Source organism: Gastrolobium bilobum, unplaced genomic scaffold (assembly GCF_033153095.1).
Source record: "Gastrolobium bilobum isolate Gb01-03AN ecotype WA unplaced genomic scaffold, APGP_CSIRO_Gbil_v1 utg251687, whole genome shotgun sequence".
Taxonomy (NCBI): domain Eukaryota; kingdom Viridiplantae; phylum Streptophyta; class Magnoliopsida; order Fabales; family Fabaceae; genus Gastrolobium; species Gastrolobium bilobum.
The window spans coordinates 13,890-19,067 of record NW_026897433.1 but is presented as its reverse complement, the minus strand read 5'-3'; the positions used below and the strand labels follow the sequence as shown (position 1 = coordinate 19,067).

At 31.7% G+C, this 5,178-nt stretch overlaps 1 long non-coding RNA gene across 2 annotated transcripts; it reads right to left on the bottom strand.

The window, feature by feature from the left end:
- Window positions 1-729: 729 nt before the first annotated feature.
- Window positions 730-3,629, bottom strand: LOC133306865 (uncharacterized). 2 transcript variants are annotated; one of them, XR_009750973.1, is made up of 7 exons: window positions 3,459-3,629; window positions 2,972-3,113; window positions 2,780-2,875; window positions 1,988-2,103; window positions 1,458-1,565; window positions 1,109-1,243; window positions 730-1,019 (listed from the first exon to the last, which is right to left on the bottom strand). It is a non-coding gene; the product is annotated as an uncharacterized LOC133306865 (long non-coding RNA). The 2 variants fall into 2 exon arrangements; XR_009750972.1 differs by lacking the exon at window positions 1,988-2,103.
- Between the last annotated feature and the right edge of the window lie 1,549 nt (window positions 3,630-5,178).

The following is a 5,178-nucleotide window of genomic DNA, read 5'->3' as shown; positions in this document are numbered from 1 at the left end:
CTTTGGCATCCCATTCTTTGGCCATGCATCTTAGAATTTTGTTGATCATTTGCCATCATTGTAATGTATACCTAAGGCATTCAATAGTGAGTGCATTTTGTTTAGATCTCTTAACCTCATTTGTTCCTTCATGTGTGGTCTCTAACACTTTCCACATTTCTTTAGCATATTTACTATATGAGATCCTAAAGTATTCATCTCTAACTAGAGCATTTGTAATTAAATTTTTAGCATTAGCATTCCATTGAGCTTTTCTAAGTTCAACATCACTAAAATCCTTAACGTTTTTAGAAACCGTTTGACGTTGACCTTTTGTAATGGTACGAAATTCATATCCATCTTCTACTGTTGTCTAAGCTCTTAAATCTATAAATTCTAAGAAGATTTGCATCCTAGACTTCTAATAAGGATAATTCGTTCCAATAAAGAAAGGTGACCTATTAGTTGAACTACCTTGTTGAGGCAAATCATTGTTAAAACTAGCCATATTATGGACCTTTATCTCTAGGTGATTAATCCTATAACAAGAGAACCTAAGATCTGAGGCCAATTGAAAAGAAAAAATAGCTAAACAATCACATAAGAGGGTGAATTGTGTGTTACTTCTAATTCAAGAAACAATTCAAAATTTAACAATTTTCAACACAACTTCAACTAAAACGAAATTTGCATAATATGAACCTTTTTCACAACACAAAATAGAATTAAAACAATTCTAATAACATTAATTCAGATGCAATGTAGCGGAATCAAAATTAGAAGGGAGAATATAAGATATTCAATGTTTATGGCAACCTTTTTCAAGAAAACATCAAAGAACGAATTAAAACAAAAAAACTGATGATTCTCATTAGTCTCATCGAGCATCTTCGTTACAACTAAGATCTATTCCATTTACATTTCTCCTAATTTTGAGGATTCCTTGACCATTTGATCATCCATCAACTTATTCTCTGCTTCAATCTTGTGTGGGTGAGAAGATCTTTCTCTCCTGTTGTTTTAAGGAGTGCATGTTAAATCTGAACCCCACGTGGAAACTAGATCAGTCATAAAAACATTATTGTAATGTAGAACATATATAATGTTTCATTATTTGAATGATACATACCTGGTTATCTATTCCAGCTTCAACTGTCTTTCTTGTCTTATTTTCATGTTTGGGAGGATAAGTTTCCCAAAGAACAAACTGGATTACTTCTTGCTTTGATCGAAATTTCTATTGCAATGTTAAGTGATGAAAATACTGCACAAGCAATTATATATGTTAGTTGTCAATGTAAGCTAGCATATTTAAATTTTTGTGAAGATATGATTTGCAACAAAAATTATTAATTATAAACAAACTAGCTATATAATTTATTCTTCAAAATGGCATGTATTTATCATAAGTTGGAATACAAAATCTAATGGAAAGATAATCTTATTATGCATTAAAATAATTTGTAGGCTTATCTTACAACATCTCGCATCCCGTTATGTCGTTCCCTTTGTTGCATGTTCCAATGTTGTAGTCTTTGATTCATTGAAAATTCGCGTGCATAATTTCCATATTTGATTGATTGTACCTGTTGCAAATTTTCCATAATATATTGTTCAAAAATATATTTCTTATATTATAAATTACATTTGAATTGTTGCATTTCAAGTAACATGAATGCAAACACATAAAGCAATTTCAAATTGTTCAAAAACTAGCTCCTTACCTTGTCTAAGTCAATGTTATTTTTATTAAAAACTTTTGGAAGTTGAAATTGAAATGAAATTTCCCCAACCAACTTATTACTTGGCTTTCTTCCTCTTTTTTGCTTAGCCTAAAAGTAAAGACCATCATATAACTTATAATTATATAATTTTAAGACAAGAATAAGAAACTCTGTTAGTGTAACCTAATGATTGATATAAGGAAACATATTTTACACTGCCACAACATAAATTTCACTCACTCAAAAACTAATAGAAGGAGAATTTCAAGAATCAAAAGCATTACTTTATTTGGTTCAACATCAGTGCAACATCAGCATCCTCTATTATGGGGATAATAGCTAATGCATGTTGAGGAGTATCTTTTGCATTTGCTAATTCTTGTATTTCTTTGATAAATTCCTGATCTCAAAGACAGACAAGATTGTTAATACACTTACCTGTGTGAAGTTTTTAACTATATAGTCTTACGAACAATTATATGCAGACAATTAGACTCATTGACATTTGATCTTTTAGGGGTTTAGAAACTAGGTCAAGTAGATCCATTGAATCTACCATATTTCTTAGCAGGAACACAATCTGGACAAGAGATGCAGATTGCTAGCGTCTTACAAACATGGAAAATAATCAACGAAAACTTGAAATAGAAGATCACAATAACAATTACATGATATAGATTCTAACTTTGTAGTTAGGAACCTAGATCCATGGGAAAATAGGCAAAAATCACTTGGTTTTTTATTATCTAATCTTTGATTTCGAGATACAAATTGTATATATTGCGCAAACACATAGACAATTAAAAAGCATAAAAAAATTTCTAGAAGTTCAAATTGAAATGATATTTCCCCCCAAAAAGATTATTACTTAGCTTTTTTCCTTTTTTCTAAGCCTAAGAGCAAAGATCATCATATAAGTTATAGTGATATGATTTTTTTGGCAAAAATAAGAAACTCTATTACTGTATATTGATCCTAATTATTGATATAATGAAATCTACTTTACACTGCCACATCTGAATTTTCACTCACTCATAAACTAGTAGACGGATAATTTCAAGAATTAAAAGCATTACTTTGTTTGGTGCAAAGTCCACAATCTCTGCCCTCAACGATAAGTTCCTGGTCTCAACAAATTTAGTACTTGGCTTTCTTCCTCTTTTTTCCTCATCCTATGAGCAAAGACCATTTATAAGTTACATGGACAATCTCCATTAGTCCCAAATGTTTGGGAGCCAAGCCCCCTTCAGATAATTAGATTCACTTACTAATTGATCCTTGTCCGCAGTATCATTTTGAGGTTGTATGTCTACTAACACAAACTTCTCCACCGCACTAGGTTTGTTAGACTCTTGCATCATTGATCTTGCCTTATGACATTAACATTGTTAGGCTCTTATCCCATTGAACCTGTCACCACCACACTAAGCTCTTATTCCATTGAACTTGCAATAATTCTTATAAGGAAAAAAGAGGTTAAAGAAATTATGAGGCGATAAAAGGAGTTTCATTACATCATATTCATATCAAAACTTGCCTCGTACATATCACAATTCATAGTTTTATTGGGTATTTGGTTTTTGGATTTTTATTTTAGGGAAAAAAAATTAAATTTTGGATTATCCCAAAATCACAAATTTATGCATGCTAAGATGTACACATATATAGCTAGAAAAAGGAGTTTCATTATATGTCATGTGAAATAGAGAATCTATGGTATTTAGAACAAATAAGCTATGGAGTTGGGAATATTACCATTCACTGTATAATACTTGATTTTTGAACATTGCAATTGAACCAATCTAAAGTATAGCGGATGAATGGAAAGAAGCGAGATGCAAGACGTCTTCGATTGGCAAATGTGATTTATAATTAAAGAAGGATGAAATGGATCGATAAAAAAGAAGTGAAGAACTGTCTGTGCGGCGCACCAACATGGAAAGTGAGAATCTTTTGATTTTAGGGTTATTTCTATGCCATTTAATAATGATAGTTTTCCTCTTACAATTACTTTATTACCCTCATCCTTTTACAACAAAGATATTAATATATATTGCGTGAAAATATATGTTTATTTAGAGAGAGAAGATATTTACAACCATTTTTAGTCTTTTAATGACTTTTGATCAAAATCAAATCAGTAGTTACAAAATAATATTAAGTGAGAGCTGTTAATTTGATTTTGATCCAATAACAATAAAAGTAGTTGTAAAGGAAAGAGGTGGTTGTAAATATAACATTCTTCCTTTATTTAAATTAGAGGTTATGATGAGGACCTTATGTGTAACAGCCCGTTACGTATCGGTAATGTTATGATTGCATATGGTATTAAGCACAGTTACAATCACAGTAATTGAGTTAATTAAATTACGGGTAAGCTTTTTCTTTTATTAAATCCTTAACTTTGAACATTAACCATTTTTGCAAATAATTAAAACAACCCCATAATTGTAAATGCAAGACTCGCGGAAGCATAAAACATACTAAATATAATCTCTCCAAGCAATACCATTTATTTTAGATTTTTGAAGACACATTTTCAAAATTTAACACAGTGGTAATCGATTACCAAAGGTTCCTGAATGAGGCAGTAGCCAACTTTGAGCTCCCCTATTTTTAGTAATCTATTACCTTGACATAGGTAATTGATTACTGAACTAGGTAACTGATTACTTATGCAAAGGTAATCGATTACTTTGATCATAGTGGCTCAATCTTTGCGTCCCCTGTTTCAGGTAATCGATTACCAAGGAAAAGTAATCGATTACCACACTGTGAAAATGACAGATGATAGCTTTTTCTTTGCAAAAAAGGTTATGTTTTCTATCCCTAACACTTTGATACTCAACATACAACTCATACAAGTACTAATGTAGGCTCTAGGCCCTTCCATCATGCATATTCATTAGGTAATGCATCAATTACAATAATTCCTAATATCATAGCCATTTTACACATCAAATGGTCTATTTACAACACAAATCTTACAATGCCTCCAAAATACAAAATATGTGGCCATGAACAAGTCCCATGCTCACTCAAAATACAAATATAACAAGAAGCATAAACGTACATCAACTACATAGACTTGGAATCTAGTCATGAACACCACAAAAGCATGGAAATCTCAACATGCAATATGTTCATGATCTAAGTCCAAAATGTTAAATGTCATACTATATGAATAAAATAAACTCCTCCAAAATATCATGCTATCCATATGCACCTCATGCTAGAATCCTCCACTAAGCGGGCCTCTTTCCCGGAGCTCCTCCATGCTCACTATAGCCTGAAATGATGTCCCCAAATGCGGGGTGAGATATACAAATATATCTCAGTAAACCAAGGGTACTAGAGGATTACTCCACCCCATGGCTCACTCAATGTGCAACAATAACATCATGTAAAAATGCACATGCATACAAAATCACAAACAACTGGCACAAAACCAAGAACATGAAGGTTCGAAAACTGC